This window comes from Pinus tabuliformis, chromosome 4_1, assembly GCF_031772625.1.
Source record: "Pinus tabuliformis cultivar Carrire ecotype Pingquan chromosome 4_1, CPIR1, whole genome shotgun sequence".
Classification (NCBI taxonomy): Eukaryota; Viridiplantae; Streptophyta; class Pinopsida; order Pinales; family Pinaceae; genus Pinus; species Pinus tabuliformis.
This window is the reverse complement of record NC_142303.1, coordinates 291,903,412-291,917,362: the sequence shown is the minus strand read 5'-3', so window position 1 is coordinate 291,917,362 and position 13,951 is coordinate 291,903,412. Positions and strand designations below refer to the sequence as shown.

At 35.6% G+C, this 13,951-nt stretch overlaps 1 protein-coding gene across 1 annotated transcript in view; it reads left to right on the top strand.

The window, feature by feature from the left end:
- BCE2 (2-oxoacid dehydrogenases acyltransferase family protein) overlaps positions 1-13,951 on the top strand; it is a 211,242-nt gene that overhangs the window by 140,707 nt on the left and 56,584 nt on the right. The gene's annotated exons all lie outside the window — the stretch shown is intronic.

The window sequence follows — 13,951 nt, the reverse complement described above, 5'->3', positions numbered from 1 at the left end:
TAAATGTATATAATGACTGTAAAAAATTGAAATTTTACAATTTAAATGAATGTAGAGACCTTTTGCCATCTTACTTCATCTTTGACTCCTTAAACTTTTCCATTTATGTTGAAGACCTTGGCATGCTTAGACTGCTCTCATTTTTGTCATGTGTTGTTGAGTTATGCAACATAAAGAAAATGGGCATACTTTCATGGTTATAACATATGAATATGAATTCACTTGTGCAGTGGTCATGTTACAAGTACAACAGAATCTAGCATGCATGAACTGTAAAGTCCCAAGCACAAGGTGTTAGTTTATGTAATACAGTAAGGCCCAACTGTAGCCTCAGTAGCTCTTCTTCTCTCTTTGGCTTGGTTTCTCTCCAACACAAAGGGGTATCCCTAATGCTACTCTAAGTCCAAGGTTTTGAGGTGTTAGGGAAGTGTTCAAGGACTCAAGATAATCTAGTTTGAAATCTGGTTCAGGTATTTCAATAAAGTGTGTTTGAAATTTACAAACTAGATACAAGTCTAGTATAGGGGAAGTGTAAGTTATGTTCTACCTGTGTCAAATCTGAACATACATGGTGGCATGATGATTATTACTTTCAAATTTGCAAAGGAAAGATGGAATTTAAGCAAAGGCAAGATACAAAATGCAAGTTCAAATGTCCAATATGCCATCTACAAAGTAATTTTTCTGCATTAAATGTGATGCAAGAATGCAGAATTTTGTAAATAGGTAAATTTCATAATACCAAATGTATGAAATGTGCCTAAAATAAGATCTGGATATTACGTTTTAAGGCTCATGCAATCTAGAATTGTAAATTTCTGCGTTGTATTTAGTGCTGGAAATGCAGAAAATGTGAAACAGCAATCAAAATAGATTTCTGGAATGTGGAAATCTAAGTAAATGAGTCTAATTTTGATATGAAAGTGGTGTATTAGACTGCAAATAAATTTGGAAATTGAAAATTTCTGCAAGAAACTAATTGCTGAAAATTACAATTAGCTTAAAATAGAAAATAAATCAAATTTCAGAATGTTTAAAATTAAATTATGCTTAAGATGTAAAAGCTAGGTTCCTAGGCCAACGTGCTATTCTGGAAATAAGATTTCTCAACTAAGTGCTGAAATTGCACAAAATTTAAAATAGAAATGTTTTAGTTTCCAGCATGCAGATAACTCAAACTAGTATAGTTTAATGTCAACTTTAAGGGTTCTAGACTAATATGTGTTGCTGGAAAATTACAATTTTTGAACTAAATGTGTTTTTTCCAGTGTTGAAAATATCGGTATCGGCAAAATATCGGCGAGGGTCCAGGAAATATCTTATCGGCAATATCGGCAAATATTGGCAAGCATAAAAAATGCATAATATATATATATATATATATATATATATATATATATATATATATATTTTTTTTTTTTTTGCAGATTTTTAAACATATAAAGCAATAACAACATGAAATAAACACATTGGCACATAAATACGAAGAAAGCACTGATATATATGATGTCAAATAGAAATGATACATCAAAGGCGATACCAAATCCCGCTGATCCCTGATAATTGTCCATTCAAGGACTCAAATGTGGAGAACCAATACAAAATAACATCACATATATAAAAGTATCTCATCATCATGAGTTATATGCAGCATAACAAATAAAACTAGCAGCTATCTATCTGAAATCACTGCCCTCTCCCCCTTTTACGGGAAAACATGATGGGCTGTTTGCCAGGCCTGCCCCTAGTAGTAGAAGGCCCTGACCCTGCATCTGCACCTAATGTCAAATAATGAGTGCTAGGTATGGAGCTATACTCTCCTATATGTATAGCAGATGGTGTTGATGTTGATGCTCCCACAATGTCCTCCTCCTCCTCCTCCTACTCCTCCTCCGAGTGCTGCTCCTCCTCCAAGTTCTCCTCCTCTTGCTGCCCCTGTTCTAATGGATCATCTGGCTCTAACCATGAAGGTGACTCCTCCAAGATGGGCTCCTCAGACTCCACCCTCCACTAAGACAATACATCAATATGGTCTAAGGAAATGGCATCTGGATCCATTGGTGCTTCTATTTGCCTCACTCGAAGTCAGATGTTGTAATGCACATACAATAAATCATTGAGGCGTGCGAACTCCAACCTGTAAGAGTGTCAAACAAACTAATGAGTCTCGACTCTTGACTCTTGACACTTGAAGGTCATAAATTAAAAATTAAAAATTACAGTAAGTGTAATTGCTCAACTAAAGGCTGGAGCTCAAAGTTATACCTGTTGCGCTTTTTTGTGTGTATTTTCTCAAATATACTCCAATTGCGTTCACACCTTGAAGAGCTACATGTATGACTCAAGATTCTTATGGCCAATTTCTGCAAATTTGGTGCCCTTGCACCATAGCTTCGCTTCGCCACCAAATATCTACAACAAAATAAAGAAATAAAAAATTCAAAAATTTAAAACATAATTAAACTTTCAAATAAAAGTTACATAATTGAATTTAAAAAAAATAGAATTATAAGTAAGGAAATTCGAAATTGAAAATTCTAATTTCTAATGAGTGATGACTTGTCACTTACGTGGCATGAAGAGGGTCCTTTCCCTAATAGCATTATCAAAGCCAAATAGGCCAACACAATCCCGATAATACTGTATCTCGCGATTGATTTTGCTACAAAGCTCAAGATCAGGTACCATCCTATGAATACAGGAATGGAGCCCTTCCATCACCTCGCCATCAAAATCAAAGCCGCATTTGTATGAAAATGCGGGGTTGAGGAAGAGTGCTGCTGCATGAATGGGTCGATGAAGTATCCCTGTCCACTGACTATCAATCACATCCCATAACATCATATGCCTATCAAGGCTAGCAGAACCCTTGTCTGCATAATAAGAACGAATGGCCTCCTTGGCCCTATCCATGGCCTCATACAAATAAGCCATTGCAGGCTTCTCCCCATCTACCAATTTGAGAACCTTTACTATAGGTTCACTAACTGAGCATGCTTCTTCTACTCCACGCCAAAACGTCTCAGAGTACACCATTTTTACAATGGCTTTCCCATCCTGTCTCCTGCTGTATCTACAATTACGCCAGTCATCAGGCACAAAGATTTGCTTCAACTCGAACTGACATCGAAGCAAAGACTGAAGAGTAATAAAGTTTGTGGCAGAACGTGTGATCGCAGGATGCCGCAACTCCTTGTTTCTAGTGAACTTCCTCATGAGGCTAAAAACAAAAGCATGGTTATAAATAAACTTTGGGATGCTCCTAGCCATATCAACCGCCTCCTCGATGAAGGAGAGTTTCCCCATATCCTCAAGCAACAAATCGAGACAATGTGTTGCACACGGAGTCCAGAACAATGTGCGATGCCTCTCCATAAGCATCTTGCCGGCAAACACATAATTAGCTGCATTGTCTGTTATGACTTGCACCACATTCTGCACACCAATCTCCCGAATGAACCCATCTAACAACTCACATATCATTGCTGCATCTTTGATATGTTCTGATGCATCCACCGATTTAATAAACATGGTGCCTTTAGGACAATGTACCAAGAAATTTAGAAGGGTCCTACCCGTCCTATCTGTCCAACCATCAAACATCACTGTGCATCCAGTAACTTCCCATGTTTTTTTCAACTCCGCCAATCTAGAGTTGATGTCCTGCTTTTCTGCTTGAAGAATTGGCCCCTGCAACTCCTCATATGTAGCACTTTTGTACCCTGGGCCCAAAACAACAATAGCATCACACATTGACTGCCAAAATGGATTGGTTTTGGTGATGCTGAGAGGTAAGTCGCTCCAGAAAAGACGCCTCCCCATGACTCTATCTGCTTCTTGCTTCTCCTTTTTTTAACAAGCAATTTTATGCCAGGTTGTGATCCATGTCCTGTTCGTGGAACAAAAAATGATGACCTCACACTAGCAGTAGCAGGTGATGATGTGCCAGCTGTGGAGCCCCTCACACTACCCTGAACATCAAAATCAGGAGAAGATATCCCGAAAGATCTACCTGCACGTTCAGCCTTGTTTCTTTCTGTCTCTTCCTTCTTTCTGTCTTTTTCATCAATTGCCTCGAGCTTTTTGTATAAGCTCCGGACTAGAAACTGTACAAATCCCAACATCATGTCTAGTGAGTCTAGCCAGATGGTATTTCAGTCGTGTAACCCCTCCTGTCATACTGGTCCCACACAATTTGCATGTAAGATATGCCCGATTTGTTTCACCATCAGGGTCCCCATACTCCCAAAATGGGTCCAAGGCTTTTGGCATATTTGAATTTTGTAGTGAGCTAACTCAAACCTAGGGCACCAAAAAAAAAATTGGAATTAATAACTTAATAAGTAATAACCACATCATTTTACAAAATAATTTTTTTGCTACATTATTTGCAATGTGAATTCAATGAAAAACCATAAATGACAATAAGAGGGTGTATTTGAAAGTTTAAAAAAAAATGGAGTTTGCTCTCCAAATATGGAGAAAAGTTAAAACCCTTGCATTTGCTCATGGGCATGAAAATCATAGCAAATGGAAAAAAAAACAAGCAAAATGATTGTAGGCAAATAGGCAAGCAAGAATAATCCTAAAAATACCAAAAAATTCATTAAAATAGGGGTTTATTTGAACATTCCTGTTAATGGAAGAAATGAAATTGTCTCACTGTTCTTCAAGCTTAGATCAACAAAATCTTCATTGTTGGTGGCGATAGTAGCTATTCAACACTCAAACCCTCCTTGGTAGCAAGCACATAGCTCTCCCCTTCCTTCTCCAGCAATCAGAAATGAAAATGATTGAAAAAAAACAGAATTGGACTTTTATAGCCGCGGTGGCAATTTTTACTGTCTCCCGGCGATATTTTAAGTTGTAGCGCGATATTTCCTCGAGATATCGCCGATATTTCGGAAATATCGCGATATTTACAAAAATCGACGATATCTCGGCGATATTATATACACTGGCTTTTTCCATGAGAAATATCTTTATATTTTATATAAGGAATATACATGTTTCAGTCCTTGAGGGACTGCTCAGTTCAACAATGAGGCTCAAAGCCATTACATCAAAGTTCATCATGTCACTCGTGGGGATTGTACCTAGGTGGGGAAGATAACAATCATTCCTCCCAACCACTTGAGATAAACCCAGTTGACATTTTGAATTGAATATGTTGGAAAAATTACAAAAATATTTATAAAAAAAAATAATTTCTATACACGAGAAAAGAAAATGTTGCTAGAAAATCATTTTTTTCCTTTTTTTGTGGATGATAAGCGAGGTTGACTAGTTCCTAACTTATTCTTGGGCTAGTCGAGTCATTCCTTATTCATGAGGAGGGCCTAACATCATCCATAATCAAGGATCTAAGGGTTTCCTTACAACATGCTACAAAGATCCTATATGGTTGAAAACAAAATATAGATGCTATGTAAGGAAATAATCCTAAATGTATCGGTTTCAAGATTAAATCTAGGCATCTTCTTGCCTAAATATTACTATACCTTGTGGTTACTATATGAAGTGACTAAATGAGAAATATCTAATGCAAACATAACTAACAAGGGAGAAATTCTCACCATATTTTTTCAATCTGAAATGATTTCTTGCTTAAATGGCTTTGGTTCAATCCATTTACTAGCTCAACAAAACTCCAAACCACAAAAAATGCCTCACACAACAGCCTCACGCACAAAAGAAATGGTCTCCAAAAATATTTGCTCAAAGAGGAAGTGCTGATTTATTGTTATCTCACTCAACATCAACCATTACAAATGAGGGAAACCTCCAATATATAGAGTTCTAGGCTCAACCACCTCAATAAAATAATAACAATCTAGTGATCAAGTTTGATAGGTCAAACAAATGGTAGAATAATGTTACGTGGAATATGAATTGGTCATCAAATAGTTTTTTTAATCTCTCCATGTGAAGAACTAAAAGAGCAAGGGCACACCTCATGAACCTCTCTCCATTATAACAAAATAATAATCTCCAAGAGAGATGCCCTAGGAGAAATTGCCAATATAGTTGCAACTACTCTCAAAAAATAATAGAATAATAGTGCAAGAGAATTCACCATTCTATGTTCTGTTGATGTTAATAGCTTGGATAGGTGCTTCTGCATAGGCTATTTGTCAAGCATGCAGAAGATGTTGGATGTAACGACCAAAAGTCGTATACGCAACGTAAATATTAAAATACTTCGTAGACAAATACATCCATTGTAGGACAGTAAATGTAAATTGTATATTATATAAAGAACTGATGTAGGATCAGTACAAATGAGAATGAGGGTCCTGTATATATAGCCAGGTAAGTACCCTTTCACAAACAGGCATGTCTCTAAGACATGCCTTTTCATTATTAACTAACTAACCATTAGTTAATTTACTTTTATTTATTATTATATTTATATTATTATGATTATTATTTATTATCTATTTTTATTTATTTTTACATAATTTATGTTCATAACATTGCCTTCTCCTTCAAAAAGCTTTGTCCTCAAAGCTTACTGATGAAGAATTAGATATCTTCTGTTGTTTAGAATATTTTCTTTTTCTGAGTTTTTATCTTTGTTGGTACAAGATGATATGATGTTTTGAGCGATTAGACAGAATTGTCGTACTGAAAACAGATCGGACCATCCTAGATTAATCTTCTGGGGAATCTTTTGATCCTTGGAGATGTGTGGTGAATAGTTATCGTATGACCGGACTGAGCTCACTTCAATATTCTTCGAAACATAAGTTTGTTTATGTTCTGCGTGATATAGATTTGTAGATTAATTAAGGTGTCTACTCTTGTGATTCGGATGTAGATAAGGAATTTTTCTTGTTTGAACTTCCTTAAACGTTTTTATGGCAATTTCCTGATTTCCATTAGGCATTGTTGTTGTTGACTTAACTACTGAATCCTTATTTGGTGTCTCCTTTATTTGAACGACAACCTCTGAGTATGTTTTTACTTCAATAGGGTTTGGATTTGCCTGAACTACGAGATTAGTGGTATTGATGTTTGTTTCTTCAGTTTGGACTGTTACATCTGGAGGTTATGATGCTTGCTTTCTGACAAGTTATTTGAACCTATTCGTCAATGATTTTTTTTCGTCCTTAAGTTTTTTAATCTGTTTGAGCAGATTTTGATTATGATTTTTGAGATGTAAGCATTCCTCATTCTCTGAGTCAACTTTATTTTGGTCTTCACGCTTCTCGTCTTTTAAACACTTGATTTGTTCTACTAATGTTTGGTTAAGGTTCTTTAAACGTAAATTTTCTTCTTCTTGTTCTAATAAATGCTCCTTGAGTTCCTTCTTTGATGCTTGAGCTTTCTTGACTTGTTCGAGTAGTTTTTCTTGGTGAACTCTGAGGTGCGAAATTTCTTTTTCTTTGCTGCAAATGACTTCTTCAAGCTCTTTTTGCTTCCTTAATATCGTTTTTTTGTTATTTTGGAACATCAAGTCTGAGATATCCTTAAGGTCTTCTAATGAAGATTTTATTGATTTTGATTTACTTGTTATGTCTCGAAACATGACCATCTTTCCTTTATAAGGAAATGTCAAATCTTGTTTCTTTATGCTTAACATGAATGTACCCAAATCCTTAAATCGGGGTTGACCGAGTATGATGTCAGTGTTTTTATCTATCCTTACAACATGAAATTGAGATATGTAGTCATAATGACCTATTGTCACTTGTAGATCACTAATTTTATACTCGTTTTGGTCAAAAATATATTTTTTTACACCAATGCTTAGCTCTAGAATTAATAGTTGATTTGCCCAGTTGATGTTGATATAATTTTTATCATTGCTTGGCTTGATGGCGACATTAAATTCTCTTCTTTGGATACTTCCTTTTAATGTAATTACTCTGTGATCTGTAATTGAAAGACCATTATAAGAAAACCTTTCTTCCTTCGTCATTTTAGAATTGAGCTCCATCATTTTTTTTAATGATTGATCCCATTTGTTTTGTCGAGATGACTTAAGGTATTATATTTAAAGATCCTTTGGACTTTGTACTTTAAACCTCCTTTAAAAGTGTCTTTTTAATATATATATATATATATATATATATATCTAATTCTTCAAAACTCTTTTAATTCAAATTCCTATTATCCTTAATATTTCAAAACTCCCTTGTATTCTTTTTATATAATTCTACTTACGCTTTTTTCCTTTTGTATTTTAAAAAGAATATTTAAATATTGTTTCAATTGGCTTATTTTGAATATCTTATTGTCATTTGTATTTATTTTTTAAATTTCATATAACTCGTTAAACTTTAATTCAACTTCACTTTAACGTAAACTCTTAATTGATATTTTCTCCTTATGTAACCTTTTATAATAATACCCGCTTTGTACTTATATATATTTTGAATAATTTTATGACTTGAACTTTTCTTTAAATACCCCTTTATAATATAATATCTCTCTTTATATATCTTTTATTTATAATATTTTTATTTTTATTTTTTTTTCATTTTGAAAAGTTTGGCATATATTATAAAATATATGTTCACTTATATACTTTTGACTTGGTTAATGTTCTCCACATAAAAAGTAAAACTTCCTTTTGTTTTTGTTTTACTTTTACCATTGGTTTCTAAAACCACGGGCTTGTAAACCACTTAATGAAGAATCAATATAATATTATCTACTCTTCACGTAAAAAGTATAATTTACCATTCACATAAAGAGATTTTGTATTCTTTTTGTTTTTGTTTTACTTTTAAAATACCACGGGTTTCTAAAACCACAGGCTTCTCCATGTAAAAAATAAAACTCACATAAAGAGATTTTGTATTCCTTTTGTTTTTGTTTTACTTTTAAAATACCATGAAAAATTACCATGGGTTTCTATATCCACGGGCTTGTAAACCACTTAATGAAGAATCAAGATAATATTATCTACTCTTCCTTCTCTTACTTCTCTTACGTATAGTTTTAAATATATTTGGAAAGATTACCTATAACCACGGGCTTGTAAACCACTAATGAAGAATCAAGATAATATTATCTACTCTTACTTCTCTTACGTATAGTTTTAAATATATTTGGAAAGATTACCTCTTATCTTTATTATGCACTTTTTATCAAATGTATAACCTTTTTTATATATGAATGTTCTCCTTCAAAATTTATATCGGACTATATTTATTTATTTATTTTTTTTAAACTTTTTTTTTAATCTTTATATGTACTTATTTTATTTTATTTTTTCTTTTTTTGAATTTGATCTTTTCTCTATATTTTTTTACCTTTTTTTTTCTTTTTTATTTTCTCTCCATATATATATATATATATATTTTGAATAGCCAAATGCTTGATAGCGAAATGGAGAAACTCCAAATTCTTGTAGCGAAACATTTCAATGATAACAATGTTGATGAATTTGACGGTCAAAGACTTGGATCAGAGAACACGACTTTGTGGAGCGGTTGAGCGACCAAAGGATCGAACAGCTTTGATGCCAATGTAACGACCAAAAGTCGTATACACAACGTAAATATTAAAATACTTCGTAGACAAATACATCCATTGTAGGACAATAAATGTAAATTGCATATTATATAAAGAATTGATGTAGGATCACTACAAATGAGAATGAGGGTCCTGTATATATAGCTAGGTAAGTACCCTTTCACAAACAGGCATCTCTCTAAGACGTGCCTTTTCATTATTAACTAACTAACCATTTGTTAATTACTTTTATTTATTATTATATTTATATTATTATGATTATTATTTATTATCTATTTTTATTTATTTTTACATAATTTATTTATTTATTATCTATTTTTATTTATTTTGTATTCATGAGTATGTTTAATTAATTAATTTATTGATGTTGACTATTGAGCTAAGTTTCTAAGGATAAACAATTTAATTATTTAAATGATCTAGATGTGATTTCAACTGTTGATCTCGAGTGAGGCTTAGGATCCAATCCTAGCCATTCATCACTTAGAAGATCGACGGTCTGAGATCTAGCTCAATAAAATTTTATAAAAGAAGCCTAAGAAAGAGTTGAAGCTACATTATTATTCTTGGGAGAGTGCTTTTCTCAAATGAGTGAGAGACTCATGGGTGAAGAGAGGTGAAAAGTGTGCAACTATGAGAATTTTGGAGCACAAGTTTGTAGGTTGAGTGCATAAGCGAAGGGTCAAAACTTGTTTGTGGAGGAGGGTGAGGGTGTGCCGTGTGGAGGATGAGGGCAAGACTTATGAGGTTGAGTTCTAGTAGGCAGGCCGTGAGTTTGGGAAGGCCATGAGGGTTTAGCCAAACTTGGGAGGAGGATGAGTTGCTATAGGTGGGCCAAAATTGTGAAAAACAGGCAACATAGGTGCAAGCTGAATTTTCTGAGGGGCCTGAGTTGCGAGGTTCCATTGTCATATTTTTGTGTATTCTCTATGGGTTGATTTCCTTGTTAAAGGAGGCCTAATTTTCTTGAGTAATAGAAAGTGAAGGAAAATTTATTGGGCATAATTTTTTCTGTGTTTTGTCACTGATTTTCCATTTATTTTCTGTTGCAAATTTTATTTAAAGTTAAAATACCAGTGTATTTATTTTCAGAAGTTTTCAAAAAAAAATTTTACTAGGTGAAACATTTTCTGGGTATAAAATAAATTGCTAGGAAAATCAAATTAGATTTGGTATTAGAAAGTTGACATGGTATTAGAGCACAAAAAGTTTGAAGATAGAGAAGATCAATTTGTCACAAGGATTTACAATGGCAAAATATTATTTTCTAATAGTTTTATCTTTTTGGGGTTTGAGCATTTGATTTGGAAGTTGTGAGAATGACTGCAACAGGGTTGAGGTTTGTAGACCAGTCGGAGGGTGCATTCAACTATAGTCCTTAGAATGAGAGGATAGCATTGGTGTTGATGGAGAATGAGTTTTGAGAGTTTTCAGATCAACAACTTATCCTTCGTATCGATGTTGCACAACTACCAAAAGGATGTGAAAACCAAGAGGATCATTCTGGATGGGGTGAAGGGCCATGTTATCACTCATCTTTCCAGAAATGTGGGAGGCTCTAACTAATTTGTACTAAAGTGACAATCACAACAAAAAATTGGTGTCGAAGGAAAATATCAAGAGCACTAAGATGTCTAGGTCAGATATTGTAGCATCTTATCTCACAAGGATCACACAGGTTCGTGATGAGTTGGTCATAGTTAGGGAGGCAGTTAGATGATGAGCTTGTGAGGACGACCTTGAGTGGTGTTATGAATATAATTCATAACAAGTAAATAAATAAAATAAATGTAAATATTAAATAATCAAATATTGGTTATGTTAAGTAGTCATTAAGTTAAGTGAAAAGGCATGTCTAAAAGACATGCCCAATCACGAAAGGACACCTGCTTAGGTATATATATGCGGGTCCTCATTGTAACAATCATCACTTATATATACAATTTTATATATAATAAATTATTATTACAAATACCTCTTGTGTATTTTTACATCCAAGCCTACAAGCTATCAGTTTTGTTGCTTCAAGTGGCTTCACAAAGCCACAAAGTTCCTTCATTAAGGGTACTGTGGCACGAGAAAAGCTTCTAGATTGGGATGGGTTGTGGGATGACTTCATCTAGGAGGAGATTCAAGAGGAGTCTCTACATGGTGGCCAACAGAAAGGTGATGATAAGAACATTTCCCTTGTGAGTTAGGAAAGAAAGGGCAAGGGGAAGCTTGAGAAGAATGCAAGTGGGGAAGCTAATTCACAGGATTGAAAGAAGGACATGAACAAAATTTAAGTGCTTTTCATATCACAAGGCTGACCACTATGCAGGTCAATGTCTAAACAAGAATGTGGGCAAGGGGAAGGCACAAGTAGTAGCTTTAGTAGACACCAACGTTGCAGGAAGCGCCCCCCCCCGGATCCTAGGCCGGAATCGCGCTCCGTACGGAAGCGTTCCGGAAGCGCACCAGGAAGCGCGATTCCAAAAAATCCGAAGCGCGATTCCGTTTTTTTAAAACGCTTCCTGGTTTTTAAGAAGCGTGGGCCCCGAAGCGCGCTTCGGATGGCGCTTCGGGCCTCCGAAGCGCCACGCTTCAGGCCCGGAAGCGTGCGCTTCACGCAGCGCTTCGGAGCGCTTCCGAAAAAACCGCGTGGGCAAGGGAAAATACCTCATTTTTTTTAAAGTTAACTTAACTTAGCAATGAGGGGGTGGGTAAGGGTGAGTTTAGGGTGAGTTTAGGGTGAGGAATGAATAGAATAAAGCCCCCATTCATTCCTCATTTTCTCACTTTGAGTTTATGAGAGTTGGAGAAGAGAAGAGAGGAGAGGAGAAGAGAAGAGAGGAAAGGAGAGGAGAAGAGAGGAGAGCTTGGAGGAGTGAAGAAGGAGGAGCTAGGAGAAGGAGGAGGAGCTTGGAGCAAGAGCTTGGAGGACTTCATCTACAAGAGCTAAAGAGGTAAGTTCAAACCCCAAACTCCCTTGTTTTTTTGAAAAAAAAATTGTATTTTTCTCCTCCCTCTCCTACTCTTTCCCATTGTTTCTACTTGCTCCTTTATTTACAGGTTGTCCACCACCTATATCCATATTCCAAGATGGTGTTCTTTTGGCTTCTATGTATCATTCCACTCTTGGTTTTAATGATGGCAAGGGTGAAGAATAGAAGGGAAGAAATAGAAGAGGACATTGGTGATGGTCCTAATAGTAGTGACCCAATGTATGATGAGGAGGAAGGGTTTGAAGAGGAAGGGGATGAACTTGAAGGGGACACTGAAGCACAAGATGGGAAAGGTACATCAACACCCTTGTGGAACTATGTGACCAAACTTGATGGGGGAAAGGGTGGTGGATCTTACAAATTTGTGTGCCCTCATGGTTGTCATGGAGGAAAACCATATTGTGGTTCATATACCCGTCTGAGGAGGCATCTTTGTGGGGTGCTGGACAGTGATGAAAAAAAGGGTTCTGTGGGGGTACAAATTTGCCCAAACATTTCAACTGAAGAAAGAAGAAAATACATCCAAATAGAGATGGCTGCACAACAAAAAAACAAGAAACCAAAAACTCATTCTGAATCAAGTGCAACCTCTAAATTTGGTAGTTGCTCATCTCCTCATGGTACTTTTGCAACCTCTGGAGGTAGAAGAACAATAGGGGATTTCCTTAATGTTGCTGGGAGGGATGATGTGGATGGAAAGATAGTCCGTTTTCTTTGTGCTTGCGGTGTACCATTCAATGTGCTTCGCTCTCCCTATTGGCATGACATGGTAAAGGGCATCAATGAAGCCCCAAAAGGATACAAGGCCCCCAACTATGAGAAAGCTAGAACAGTGTTATTAGAAAGAGAAAAAGCTAAGGTTCAAAGAGCTTTGACACGTTTTACAAATGAGTGGGTGGATTCTGGGGTATCCATTGTATCAGATGGGTGGACAAATATTAGAAACCAACATTTGATAAATGTTCTTGGTGTTTCTTCTAGTGGTGCAGTATTTATTGCATGTCATGACTCCTCCTCCATCAGTGCAACTGCACAAAACATTGCAGATCTCCTATTGAAATCAATCAAAGATGTTGGTCCGAATAATGTGGTTCAAGTGATCACAGATAATGCAGCAAATTGTAAGGCAGCAGGAAAAATTATTGAGCGTACTCATCCAAACATCTTTTGGTCTGGGTGCCTGGTTCACACATTGAACCTTTTGATGCATGATATTGTGAAACACAAAGATTGTGGGTGGATTGCTGAGGTTTACAGGAAAGGGAAGCAGCTCATTAAATTCATCACAGGGCATACAAGGGTAAACTACTTCTATGGCACTTACTCCAAGTTGCAATTGCTTAAAATTGCAAAGACAAGATTTGCTAGTTATTACCTCACCTTTAGGCGGCTAGTGAAGGTGAGACAAGCTTTAACTAATCTGGTGTGTGCTGAAACATGGGATGAAATTAACACTGACACAGATGGTGCTAATGCAGTCA